Genomic DNA, 13,869 nt, shown 5'->3' on the forward strand with positions numbered 1-13,869 from the left:
TCTAATAATCTATCATGAATAAACTAATTATGTGTCATGTAATCACTCTAACTAAGAAAGCTTCAGAGCAATGTTACATTTATCTCATAAAAGTCATTCAATAAACTCATTAGACAATTAGAAAAATAACTCTAGCAAATAACTTTTTGCACTCTTACATATTCCTTATATGTACATTTCTTTTTCTTTATATCTAACAATCTAAAAGTTTTTCTATCAACCTTTTAAACCATTAGCATTATAACTTAATCATTATAAAAACTTCCTTGTATTCGTATGCAATTTATTTTCAATCTTCAATACTTCTGTTTAGTTGACCCATTATCGGACGTTATTTCTGCTTAGACTTCCAATCTAAGGATTACTTCTCTGTTAGAAATTTAATTTCTGTTCCTGCCCTCCTCTGCTGATTTCTTTGCTTTTACCCATCTATATCATGTCCACATGGTATACTGATATATGGCCTATTTTTGTCGCTGTTCTTTTCTTAACTTTGTTTTTGCAACAAATTTCACAAAACTTTGCAAAAATGCCTTTTAATTTAAAATGCCTATAATTTTATATTCATTTTAATTTTTAATTCCTTTCCTTACTCCCCCCTTTGCGCACTGGTTTAAAACCATTGCGCATCTGGACTGAGAATATTCAAAAGTATTCATTGGTTCAACAATCTGTCCTTCATGTGAATTGCTAAATATCTATTTTTGACCCCCCTCTGGTGCCATTTAGATTGTTCACAAGGGCCTGTTTGTTACTGAATTTCAATAACTTCTTGTAAGTCTATAAACGTTCTATAAGTACTACTTAATATTAGTCAATTGCATATTGAATCAAATCTTATAAATTCAATTTTGACATTGAATATTTGTTAATACCCAGTGTTAATACTTGCTTTAATTTCAACTGTAGCCTTAAATTAATTAAGTATACCCTTGTATTGACAAGTTACATCTGAGTACCCCTTAAAATGTATTTTAAAGTTATTTTTAGTTCTAATTTTTTCCTTCATTAATTGTCTTAATTCCCATTATGCTATATTAATTGTTAACATTATTTTAGTTTCTTTTCTTAATTAGTCATTATCATTGTTTTCTATGTTGCGTAATATATTTTTCTCCGCAATAATTTTTTGTTTTGATGGGGTTATTATTAAGTTGCTACTGAATCTATTCAAGGGCTGAACATCCAATCATAGGAAAGTTGGTTGATGTTGACTATTGTTTGAGCTTGTACTCATCTCTGTTGATTCTCTTTTCTTTGCACAGTTCCTCTCATTACTGTGTTTCTGGTCAAGTTTGTCTTTTCTTCCATTCATGATTTGATCATTCTGTTAACCTTGTCATCAATCATTACATCTTTCACCAGGGTGTCTCCAGTGAGTCGTTCGTTGCAATGGACTCTTTCTCTCATTGTCAGCATGTCCTTGATCCCTCACTTCAGTTGTGGGGGTTTGCTGAAGTTAGTTGGTTTATTTTAAGTTGAGAGGCATGGACTCAAATGTCACACTGTTGATCACTTCTTCTGAAATTACAAAGCATAGTTACTGGTTCTTTTTGTTAGACTTGTCCCAGAATCCTTCCTGGAATTGAGCTGCTGCTATCTGTAAATTAAAGCTTAATTATTTTTGTTAGTGAAAACATCATGTGATTTCAATCATCTGCTCATCTGTCCCATTGTCCTTCTCGATGTTACCTGTAGAAAGGTCATGTGGGCTGAGTGGTGTCCTTTCTGCTTTCATTAACAGCAGGACTTTAATCCATATATATTCTCATTTGTTTTTCATAGATTTGACTTTTCATCATTATTTGCAACTTTTTGCATTTTTCTCACAATAAATTTCAATGTACTCTTATAATTAGTCAATTCAACTCAGTTATCTCTTTGTCTAGAGTTCCACTATCAACCCATTATTTATTAGGCATCTTGGACAATACTCAACCCACTTTGACAAAAGTTACATGACAATATTTCATACTTTTGACAAAGATCAGCTCCATCATGATATGCTGAAAAGAAAGGCAGATATGTTATGCGCTGCGCAAATGTGGCACTGTTTTTATATTTTTATTTTTCTCTTTTCATTCTTTGTTTTTTCATATTGTTACTTCAGTTCCTGACCAGGAAATTTAACCAAATGCATCCATGGTCATTATTTTACTGGGCAGAATTTTGCCCTGTGGGCCCACACATTTTAAATACAGCTGTATTGGCAAAATAATTGATTTGCCTTAGTGTCTCTTCAAACATCATCTCTCACTCATTCACACTCAGTGTCTCTCTCACACACACACTGGCCAGCATACATTCTTGCAGGTTGTGCTCTAAATGTGGCATCCTATAATTTTAGCCAAGGGTTGATCAGGTCAACACAGCTATGTCAAACACTATTAGGAAGAGTCAATGATCATAAGGTTTAGTTTAACACCATTGTTATAATCCTTTTATTTTTTTACAAATTCTGATAGACTAAGTATTTTAGTATAATAGGCCTGCAATTGTAATTTTTCAAATGCATTTTGTCATTTGTTTTTCTTATTTTCCTATTCTTTTTTTGTTTTTTGCTCATGAGCTGCTTTAGGAAATTGGAGATCTCTGCATAATCTTGGATCCATGGCCAACAACATTTCCATCTCATTATCCCAGTTCTGACAGCATTTTTTTTTTTTTTTTTGCGATTTCATAGTTTTGGACTTTTGGAGTAATTTTTTCTCCAATCTATATCTCTAAAAACTTAGCAAAACAAAATGGAGTGACCAGTATCATTGTTTTGCAAACAATAATAATAATTCTTTGACATTTTGCGTCTATCTTTTTCTTTGCTACAGAATAATTTTTCATGCTTTTAGCCCTATAATTGTTTCATATAATCCTCACTATACCAAATCCAGCCTCAGATTGAACTATTTGGTGAGTTGAGCACCCACTTCTCTCTTTCAGTGTATTCTCTTTCTTTTTTATATGGCTGGACTTGAATCTACTGGAAAAGCAAAGAGGGTTAGTTTAGCAGAGAATATAAAGAATTGCTTATGAGACCAGTGAATAATCAGAATGAATAAAGTTAATATAATAACTAAATTTGAAGCAGTCTCTAGAGGGATCATCGGAGTTGCCACACCTGTGTTGCCCGTAAGGGAAGGGTTTCGGTCAGTTCTTCTGTTTTTAGATTAACAGTCTGTTAAAGCTTCTTGGCTGTCGCTCTGCATATGTCGTCAGCCTAGCTGTCACTCAAGGCTTGGTGTAAACAGAAATATAGGCTCTGTTGTTTCTCTGCCCCTTCTCAGTTTGGGCTTTGATAGATTTTGCCACAGCTTTGCATCTCAGGATTTTCCTCTTGTCCTCAGGAAAAAGTCTCCAGTGAAATAGTGAACGTTTCACCTTTTCCAGCATTAAATCAGTCTTTCTCCATGCTGAGTTTTCCAGAGAGTGGTCATCTTCAGAAGGGGAGCTGAAAGCCCCTCACCCACTCTTCTTCTTCTCTCTGCAGTCGTCTTTGACCTTTCACCTCTTCCATTCGACACTGAAGCCATCTGAAACTTGAACACTCAGAGAGCTGCATAGATCAAATTCATCTTTATAAATATTTGTTCCTGAGCTATTAGCTCTTTATCTAAATTCCACTTTTAACCATCTTTTTCCTAGATCTTTTATACTATATAATAATCACTGGTTGACAACAGCAGTTCTCCCATTCTGTTTTTAGTAAAGCAAGTTTTTCGTTGCAGGAAAAAGCAAGCTATTTCTTCATTGCAATATGAGCAATAATCTAACTTTGATTTTCTGAGTATAATACAATTAAATAATTTTCCCTATCATAAAATCAGCCTTCAATCGTTCTTCTGTATTTGCATGCTGTGCTCAAAATAATCTAACATGGTGAATAAACTTTTCCTCACCCATTACCAACAATTCCCATTTACTACAATTCTAAGATTGCTGTAAATTATTTATGACTGTTTAAACTTGGTCACCCAATCTTGTTCACTTTTAGCACACTGCACAAGTTATTTTTTCTTAGCACAACCTTAATTATCTACAATGGAATCATTTTTCTCTCACTTTGTCTTCAGGGATAATGAGATACAAATTTTAGACGTCTTCAGATATAAGATAGAATATATTAAGCATGTGCATTTTTATTTATCTATCCATTAATATATATCAGTCCATTTATTAATATATATTTTATACTTTAACTTATTTATACTACAATAATCTGCAAGACTAATATCTTGAAACAATTGTTTTCTTTTACTATTTCCTTTACTTTTAATACTCATTTATACATTACTTGTCTCTGAAGCACATTCACACATTCCTTGTCACCTATTTTTAACCACAGTCACAGTCAAGCAGACACACAGGACAGGATCCTACATTCACTCACAGAGCTAAATTCTACTCACAGTGTTTCTCACTGTTTTTACAAACAATACTTCACTGAATAACTTTGAACTATCACAGACCTCTGCGATTCACTTCCTCCGACACAACAAAGTCATATACTACATAGCTTTTCCGTACAGTCCCTTGTTAACCTATAACAAGGCGGTAACCAAAAGCTAAACTTATCTGTGCAATATTCGCCATCCTTCCAGGCCCTCTTGGCGAAATCCACATAAATCTTACCCAGTCCCTTGTTAACCTATAACAAGGCGGTAACAATAAACCAAACTTAATCTGTGCACATGCAATTAACTTATTATCCTCAAGGCCCTCTTAATAAGTAACACAGAGTTCTGGTAACCATTACCAGTATACTCATTATCCTTAATGAGCAGAAAATGATTAACCTTAATCATTAACATTTACCATTATCCTTAACAGTAAATATAAAAAAACAACTGATTAACCTTAACCAGTACACTTGTCATCCTCAAGGCCCTCTTGACAAGAAAAAACAATAACTGTTATCCTTTAACAGTAAACATAAAAAAACAACTGATTAACCTTAACCAGTACACTTGTCATCCTCAAGGCCCTCTTGACAAGAAAAAACAATAACTGTTATCCTTTAACAGTAAACATAAATTCTTACGTACATACGACAAAACCTTTAGCGGCACATCAGCATCCTACCAATATTCATACAATCTGCATCAGATTATATAAATACTGGCAAACACTAACGGGAGCTCCGCCGCGCTTTAACACATTACTTGATATCGTCAACAACAATAGACACTTATTTCTAGAATCAAAGATCCTCTTTTCAATTTTTTAGTTCTTTAAACTTGGAGAAGCATTTTAAAGGGTCTTACCACTCTGGCTCACTGGTAACAACACATACTTTTTCAAAAGCAAAAATTGCTCACCTCAAAGTACAGTGGCCACTGTTGTCTGTGTCGGTCACCAGAGTCGCCTTTCGTGGTTCCTTCTGCTTCAAAACCCAAGTCCCTGTTCGGGCGCCAAATGTTGTGGTTTTCAATCTTTCTGAAAAATAACTTCGCAGAGATCTTTGATGCCAGAAATAATTAGACTTTATTTTCGAACGCCGTCCCGTTCCATAGAACGGCGCTCTAACGCTCTCTGGCCCTCTGGCCTTCCAGTGCGCGCTCCCGAGTACATTTTGGTTCAGAGTTATATACATACTTCTTCTTCCAAAGAAGGTAACACCCTATAGATAGTTTTGGGTAAAGGTCTTTTACCATGTGACTTCTCAGAATAGAATTTTCTGCAGCAAACAACATTCCATTCAAGGTCTTTCACATACACAGAGGAAATCCAAAGTCACAGACAGAAGAAATAATTGTGTCCAAATATATAGCAAAATTACTTGTTTTCTAAATAATAAAATCTTCTACAGTGGCCGCAGCGAATCCGGGTCACGGCAAGGTTTTCTGGGTGCCATTGAAATTGAGCTCCATGTCACCACCTCTCCTCACCCCGTCCTTCGGCCTACTCATTTTGTGCACGGCGCGTGCCCTTGATGTGCTCTGGATGTTCGAGTGAATTGAAACTGGGACCTTCTTTGAAAGCAGGAGCTCTCAGGTTCGAACCCTTAGAGAAAAGGCTGAAAACGAAACACTCCTATTTATTTCGGAAGAATCTTGCTTCAGAGAGAATATGGTGCGTGTATATTTTCTAATCGCTAGGTGTCAGTACACTCGCTGGCTGTTACCTAGAGTGCCGCGGGCTTGCTATTTGCTACAAACAACTGCGCCTTTGACACAAGTTTACAATAACGATAAGAGCGCGGCAAGTCAACAGCATTGAAGCGTGTGAAGAGGCTTTCCAGACAAGTAGCAGTGAGTTTTTGTTCTTTTTCCTAGCATTATTTTCCTTTAATGACTATTATCATCAGTCTAATAGGCTGCATTCTCACTAATTTGCAAATATATTTTGACATAGCAGACGTTTTGACGGACGTTCTGAATCTTCGAAGAAGGAAACGCAATGCATTGGAGACACTCTTTTTTCTGCGCCAATTCGATTCATTTTGCTGTGCGTTCGCACGCAGCACGCACGCTTCTCGAGCAAGAGCCCGGATAGCTCAGTCGGTAAAGCATCAGACTTTTAATCTGAGGGTCCAGGGTTCAAGTCCCTGTTCGGGTGAACGAGCCTCTTTTTGTGGAGCGGTACGTTTTGTTGTTGAGTTCTTGCTGATCTACACTGGCCTCGGGCAGCGACGCTGCAAGGCATCAAGGCAAACGACATGCCCCTTTCAGCAAGCTTGTAGTCGTGGCCGAGTGGTTAAGGCGATGGACTAGAAATCCATTGGGGTCTCCCTGCGCAGGTTCGAATCCTGCCGACTACGTTGACAGCATGTGTCTGCTTTAGTTTGTAACCTTCTGGAGGCCTAGCTTAAACTTTATAAAAGGAGAAAAAGTCACTGTTACAGGATTACCCTTGAATAGAGTAATGTTGGTAAGAAACAGTTTTGTCTGCAAGCTAAAGATGACAAGGCCCCTTTGTAGTAAGGGACACGTCGGGTAGACCGGTAGCTCGCCGTGATTGTATAGTGGTTAGTACTCTGCGTTGTGGCCGCAGCGAATCCGGGTCACGGCAAGGTTTTCTGGGTGCCATTGAAATTGAGCTCCATGTCACCACCCGTCCTTCAGCCTACTCTTTTTGTGCACGGCGCGTGTCCTTGATGTGCTCTGGATGTTCGAGTGAATTGAAACTGGGACCTACTTTGAAAGCATGAGCTCTCAGGTTCGAACCCTTAGAGAAAAGGCTGAAAACGAAACGCTCCTATTTATTTCGGAAGAATCTTGCTTCAGAGAGAATATGGTGCGTGTATATTTTCTAATCGCTAGGTGTCAGTACACTCGCTGGCTGTTACCTAGAGTGCCACGGGCTTGCTATTTGCTACAAACAACTGCGCCTTTGACACAAGTTTACAATAACGATAAGAGCGCGCCAGTCAACAGCATTGAAGCGTGTGAAGAGGCTTTCCATACAAGTAGCAGTGAGTTTTTGTTCTTTTTCCTAGCATTATTTTCCTTTAATGACTATTATCATCAGTCTAATAGGCTGCATTCCCACTAATTTGCAAATATATTTTGACATAGCAGACGTTTTGACGGCCGTTCTGAATCTTCGAAGAAGGAAACGCAATGCATTGGAGACACTCTTTTTTCTGCGCCAATTCGATTCATTTTGCTGTGCGTTCGCACGCAGCACGCACGCTTCTCGAGCAAGAGCCCGGATAGCTCAGTCGGTAACCCATCAGACTTTTAATCTGAGGGTCCAGGGTTCAAGTCCCTGTTCGGGTGAACGAGCCTCTTTTTGTGGAGCGGTACGTTTTGTTGTTGAGTTCTTGCTGATCTACACTGGCCTCGGGCAGCGACGCTGCAAGGCAGCAAGCCAAACGACATGCCCCTTTCAGAAAGCTTGTAGTCGTGGCCGAGTGGTTAAGGCGATGGACTCGAAATCCATTGGGGTCTCCCCGCGCAGGTTCAAATCCTGCCGACTACGTTGACAGCATTCGTCTGCTTTAGTTTGTAACCTTCTGGAGGCCTAGCTTAAACTTTATAAAAGGAAAAAAAGTCACTGTTACAGGATTACCCTTGAATAAAGTAATGTTGGTAAGAAACAGTTTTGTCTGCAAGCTAAAGATGACAAGGCCCCTTTGTAGTCAGGGACACGTCGGGTAGACCGGTAGCTCGCCGTGATCGTATAGTGGTTAGTACTCTGCGTTGTGGCCGCAGCGAATCCGGGTCACGGCAAGGTTTTCTGGGTGCCATTGAAATTGAGCTCCATGTCACCACCTCTCCTCACCCCGTCCTTCGGCCTACTATTTTTGTGCACGGCGCGTGCCCTTGATGTGCTCTGGATGTTCGAGTGAATTGAAACTGGGACCTTCTTTGAAAGCATGAGCTCTCAGGTTCGAACCCTTAGAGAAAAGGCTGAAAACGAAACACTCCTATTTATTTCGGAAGAATCTTGCTTCAGAGAGAATATGGTGCGTGTATATTTTCTAATCGCTAGGTGTCAGTACACTCGCTGGCTGTTACCTAGAGTGCCGCGGGCTTGCTATTTGCTACAAACAACTGCGCCTTTGACACAAGTTTACAATAACGATAAGAGCGCGGCAAGTCAACATCATTGAAGCGTGTGAAGAGGCTTTCCAGACAAGTAGCAGTGAGTTTTTGTTCTTTTTCCTAGCATTATTTTCCTTTAATGACTATTATCATCAGTCTAATAGGCTGCATTCTCACTAATTTGCAAATATATTTTGACATAGCAGACGTTTTGACGGCCGTTCTGAATCTTCGAAGAAGGAAACGCAATGCATTGGAGGACACTCTTTTTTCTGCGCCAATACGATTCATTTTGCTGTGCGTTCCCACGCAGTACGCACGCTTCTCGAGCAAGAGCCTGGATAGCTCAGTCGGTAGAGCATCAGACTTTTAATCTGAGGGTCCAGGGTTCAAGTCCCTGTTTGGGCGAACAAGCCTCTTTTTGTGGAGCTGTACATTTTGTTGTTGAGTTCTTGCTGATCTACACTGGCCTCGGGCAGCGACGCTGCAAGGCACCAAGGCAAACGACATGCCCCTTTCAGCAAGCTTGTAGTCGTGGCCGAGTGGTTAAGGCGATGGACTAGAAATCCATTGGGGTCTCCCTGCGCAGGTTCGAATCCTGCCGACTACGTTGACAGCATGCGTCTGCTTTAGTTTGTAACCTTCTGGAGGCCTAGTTTAAACTTTATAAAAGGAGAAAAAGTCACTGTTACAGGATTACCCTTGAATAGAGTAATGTTGGTAAGAAACAGTTTTGTCTGCAAGCTAAAGATGACAAGGCCCCTTTGTAGTAAGGGACACGTCGGGTAGACCGGTAGCTCGCCGTGATTGTATAGTGGTTAGTACTCTGCGTTGTGGCCGCAGCGAATCCGGGTCACGGCAAGGTTTTCTGGGTGCCATTGAAATTGAGCTCCATGTCACCACCTCTCCTCACCCCGTCCTTCGGCCTACTCTTTTTGTGCACTGCGCGTGTCCTTGATGTGCTCTGGATGTTCGAGTGAATTGAAACTGGGACCTACTTTGAAAGCATGAGCTCTCAGGTTCGAACCCTTAGAGAAAAGGCTGAAAACGAAACGCTCCTATTTATTTCTGAAGAATCTTGCTTCAGAGAGAATATGGTGCGTGTATATTTTCTAATCGCTAGGTGTCAGTACACTCGCTGGCTGTTACCTAGAGTGCCACGGGCTTGCTATTTGCTACAAACAACTGCGCCTTTGACACAAGTTTACAATAACGATAAGAGCGCGCCAGTCAACAGCATTGAAGCGTGTGAAGAGGCTTTCCATACAAGTAGCAGTGAGTTTTTGTTCTTTTTCCTAGCATTATTTTCCTTTAATGACTATTATCATCAGTCTAATAGGCTGCATTCCCACTAATTTGCAAATATATTTTGACATAGCAGACGTTTTGACGGCCGTTCTGAATCTTCGAAGAAGGAAACGCAATGCATTGGAGACACTCTTTTTTCTGCGCCAATTCGATTCATTTTGCTGTGCGTTCGCACGCAGCACACACGCTTCTCGAGCAAGAGCCCGGATAGCTCAGTCGGTAAAGCATCAGACTTTTAATCTGAGGGTCCAGGGTTCAAGTCCCTGTTCGGGTGAACGAGCCTCTTTTTGTGGAGCGGTACGTTTTGTTGTTGAGTTCTTGCTGATCTACACTGGCCTCGGGCAGCGACGCTGCAAGGGACCACACCAAACGACATGCCCCTGTCAGCCAGCTTGTAGTCGTGGCCGAGTGGTTAAGGCGATGGACTCGAAATCCATTGGGGTCTCCCCGCGCAGGTTTGAATCCTGCCGACTACGTTGACAGCATGCGCCTGCTTTAGTTTGTAACCTTCTGGAGGCCTAGCTTAAACTTTATAAAAGGAAAAAAAGTCACTGTTAAAGGATTACCCTTGATTAGAGTTATGTTGGTAAGAAACAGTTTTGTCTGCAAACTAAAGATGACAAGGCCCCTTTGTAGTCAGGGACACGTCGGGTAGACCGCTAGCTCGCCGTGATCGTATAGTGGTTAGTACTCTGCGTTGTGGCCGCAGCGAATCCGGGTCACGGCAAGGTTTTCTGGGTGCCATTGAAATTGAGCTCCATGTCACCACCTCTCCTCACCCCGTCCTTCGGCCTACTCTTTTTGTGCACGGCGCGTGCTCTTGATGTGCTCTGGATGTTCGAGTGAGCTCTCAGGTTCGAACCCTTAGAGAAAAGACTGAAAACGAAACGCTCCTTTTTATTTCGGAAGAATCTTGCTTCAAAGAGAATATGGTCCGTGTACATTTTCTAATCACTAGGTGTCAGTACACTCGCTGGCTGTTACCTAGAGTGCCGCGGGCTTGCTATTTGCTACAAACAACTGCGCCTTTGACACAAGTTTACAATAACGATAAGAGCGCGGCCAGTCAACAGTATTGAAGCGTGTGAAGAGGCTTTGCAGACATGTAGCAGTGAGTTTTTGTTCTTTTTCCTAGCATTATTTTCCTTTAATGACTATTATCATCAGTCTAATAGGCTGCATTCCCACTAATTTGCAAATATATTTTGACATAGCAGACGTTTTGACGGCCGTTCTGAATCTTCGAAGAAGGAAACGCAATGCATTGGAGGACACTCTTTTTTCTGCGCCAATACGATTCATTTTGCTGTGCGTTCCCACGCAGTATGCACGCTCCTCGAGCAAGAGTCCGGATAGCTCAGTCGGTAGAGCATCAGACTTTTAATCTGAGGGTCCAGGGTTCAAGTCCCTGTTCAGGCGAATGAGCTTCTTTTTGTGGAGCGGTACGTTTTGTTGTTGAGTTCATGCTGATCTACACTGGCCTCGGGCAGCGACGCTGCAAGGCACCAAGGCAAACGACATACCACTTTCAGCCAGCTTGTAGTCGTGGCCGAGTGGTTAAGGCGATGGACTAGAAATCCATTGGGCTCTCCCCGCGCAGGTTTGAATCCTGCCGACTACGTTGACTAATGGTGGGGGAAAAAATCGATTCTGTTCAGTATCGCGATATTTTGCGCACGCAATTATATCGATACAGTAGCGCAAAGTATTGCGATATTTAATTATAAAATTATCTGTTTTACTTTCCGGTTTTCTCAGAGTTTACTCTGATCATTTACATTTGTGTATTACATCCACAAGGTGGCGCTTGTTGCGGTGCTTTGTTGTCGTACATTCGACAGCAAATTCAAATGAAAATGGCTTCAGTATTACTGTTGTACACGACGCTCCGCATCTTTCAAATCGAAAGTGTGGGTAAATTTCGGTTTTATGATTATTCTCAGGTTTATGTTACTCTATTATGTCTGCTTTATGTTACTCTATTGTATTTAAATAATTTTAAGTTATGTGCTGGGAGCTCAGTGAGTTTTGTTTGTTTCATATTAAATATTATCTGCTCGGTCTTGTCTGTCAGCGCGTTGTCATTGTCCTCTATTTTTCACTGCTTGAGAACATGGGTTGAAATCGCCCTCTAAACCCTCATTCACTAAGTTAGGCCTATTCCCTAAGTTAACGTTAGTCCACTAATACTGTTAACTTGAAGGAGTGAATGAAAACGAGTGAGCGACAGGCGTTGAGCGCTGTACATTCGTTAATGCAGTGCAATGTGGGACAGAGACGCGATCTGACACGCGTCCCATTTTCTCACAAATCTCTACGTTTATTTAAATAGTTCAAGATTGCTCTTATGAGAACACTCGACAAAACTGACATTTTGGCATAATTTGTGTGTGTTATGGTTTGTTCAAGCTCGAAAGAGAACTTGATACTGACGCGCGTCTTTTCTGTGGGTCGTGTGTGTGTGTGTGTGTGTGTAATACAGGCAGGATTTAACGGATACTGCGTAATTGCGTTAAACATTTTTAACGCTTTAAACTTTTTTTTTGTTTTTGTTTCGGTGCCGCGGTGGGCAAGTGATGAAACCAGTGTTGCAATGTGTCTCCCGAATGTTCAAGAACAAGTTTTTCAGTTTTTGCACTTCAGTTAATGTGTAGAAGATAATGTTTACAGAATTAAATGTGACATTTAAAGTGAGGTGAGCGGTCTTATTTTCCTAATTTTTTGTAATGCCTTTGAATAATATGGGGGACGTGAATCGCAATATCGCAGAATCGAATCGCAATACTTGCTGTATCGCAATATATTGAGAATCGCAATAATATTGAATCGTGGCCCAAATATCGCAATACTATCAAATCGTCAAATTTTTGCCAATTCCCACCCCTAACGTTGACAGCATGCGCCTGCTTTAGTTTGTAACCTTCTGGAGGCCTAGCTTAAACTTTATAAAAGGAAAAAAAAGTCACTGTTACAGGATTACCCTTGAAAAGAGTTATGTTGGTAAGAAACAGTTTTGTCTGCAAGCTAAAGATGACAAGGCCCCTTTGTAGTCAAGGACACGTGGGGTAGACCGGTAGCTCGCCGTCATCGTATAGTGGTTAGTACTCTGCGTTTTGGCCGGAGCAACCCCGGTTCGAATTCGGGTCACGGCAAGGTTTTCTGGGTGCCATTGTAATTGAGCTCCATGTCACCACCTCTCCTCACCCCGTCCTTCAGGCTACTTTTTTGTGAAGGGCGCGTGCCCTTGATGTGCTCTGGATGTTCGAGTGAATTGAAACTGGGACCTTCTTTGAAAGCATGAGGTCTCAGGTTCGAACCCTTAGAGAAAAGACTGAAAACGAAACGCTCCTATTTATTTCGGAAGAATCTTGCTTCAGAGAGAATATGGTGCGTGTATATTTTCTAATCGCTAGGTGTCAGTACACTCGCTGGCTGTTACCTAGAGTGCCGCGGGCTTGCTATTTGCTACAAACAACTGCGCCTTTGACACAAGTTTACAATAACGATAAGAGCGCGGCAAGTCAACAGCATTGAAGCGTGTGAAGAGGCTTTCCAGACAAGTAGCAGTGAGTTTTTGTTCTTTTTCCTAGCATTATTTTCCTTTAATGACTATTATCATCAGTCTAATAGGCTGCATTCCCACTAATTTGCAAATATATTTTGACATAGCAGACGTTTTGACGGCCGTTCTTAATCTTCGAAGAATGAAACGCAATGCATTGGAGGACACTCTTTTTTCTGCGCCAATACGATTCATTTTGCTGTGCGTTCCCACGCAGCACGCACGCTTCTCGAGCAAGAGCCCGGATAGCTCAGTCGGTAGAGCATCAGACTTTTAATCTGAGGGTCCAGGGTTCAAGTCCCTGTTCGGGCGAATGAGCCTCTTTTTGTGGAGCGGTACGTTTTGTTGTTGAGTTCATGCTGATCTACACTGGCCTCGGGCAGCGACGCTGCAAGGCACCAAGCCAAACGACATGCCCCTTTCAGCCAGCTTGTAGTCGTGGCCGTAACCTCCACTAAATGGACTGCTCTATCAAGTCCTAACAAGTCCAAACAAAGTCCTAACAAGTCCTAACAA

The 13,869-nt window shown here is 41.0% G+C and overlaps 9 non-coding genes across 9 annotated transcripts; all 9 read left to right on the forward strand.

The window, feature by feature from the left end:
• Positions 1-6,479: 6,479 nt before the first annotated feature.
• trnak-uuu (transfer RNA lysine (anticodon UUU)) lies at positions 6,480-6,552 on the forward strand. Its single transcript has one exon. It is a non-coding gene; the product is annotated as a tRNA-Lys (tRNA).
• Positions 6,553-6,672: 120 nt separating this feature from the next.
• trnas-aga (transfer RNA serine (anticodon AGA)) lies at positions 6,673-6,754 on the forward strand. The gene has a single exon. It is a non-coding gene; the product is annotated as a tRNA-Ser (tRNA).
• A 1,081-nt stretch (positions 6,755-7,835) lies between these two features.
• trnas-cga (transfer RNA serine (anticodon CGA)) lies at positions 7,836-7,917 on the forward strand. The gene has a single exon. It is a non-coding gene; the product is annotated as a tRNA-Ser (tRNA).
• Positions 7,918-8,818: 901 nt separating this feature from the next.
• Positions 8,819-8,891, forward strand: trnak-uuu (transfer RNA lysine (anticodon UUU)). Its single transcript has one exon. It is a non-coding gene; the product is annotated as a tRNA-Lys (tRNA).
• Positions 8,892-9,011: 120 nt separating this feature from the next.
• On the forward strand, positions 9,012-9,093 carry trnas-aga (transfer RNA serine (anticodon AGA)). Its single transcript has one exon. It is a non-coding gene; the product is annotated as a tRNA-Ser (tRNA).
• Positions 9,094-9,992: 899 nt separating this feature from the next.
• trnak-uuu (transfer RNA lysine (anticodon UUU)) lies at positions 9,993-10,065 on the forward strand. Its single transcript has one exon. It is a non-coding gene; the product is annotated as a tRNA-Lys (tRNA).
• A 120-nt stretch (positions 10,066-10,185) lies between these two features.
• Positions 10,186-10,267, forward strand: trnas-cga (transfer RNA serine (anticodon CGA)). The gene has a single exon. It is a non-coding gene; the product is annotated as a tRNA-Ser (tRNA).
• A 1,063-nt stretch (positions 10,268-11,330) lies between these two features.
• trnas-aga (transfer RNA serine (anticodon AGA)) lies at positions 11,331-11,412 on the forward strand. Its single transcript has one exon. It is a non-coding gene; the product is annotated as a tRNA-Ser (tRNA).
• Positions 11,413-13,592: 2,180 nt separating this feature from the next.
• Positions 13,593-13,665, forward strand: trnak-uuu (transfer RNA lysine (anticodon UUU)). The gene has a single exon. It is a non-coding gene; the product is annotated as a tRNA-Lys (tRNA).
• Positions 13,666-13,869: the final 204 nt, after the last annotated feature.

This window comes from Siphateles boraxobius, unplaced genomic scaffold (genome assembly GCF_051911475.1).
Source record: "Siphateles boraxobius isolate OS27281-9 unplaced genomic scaffold, OSU_SipBor_1 405, whole genome shotgun sequence".
NCBI classification, from domain to species: domain Eukaryota; kingdom Metazoa; phylum Chordata; class Actinopteri; order Cypriniformes; family Leuciscidae; genus Siphateles; species Siphateles boraxobius.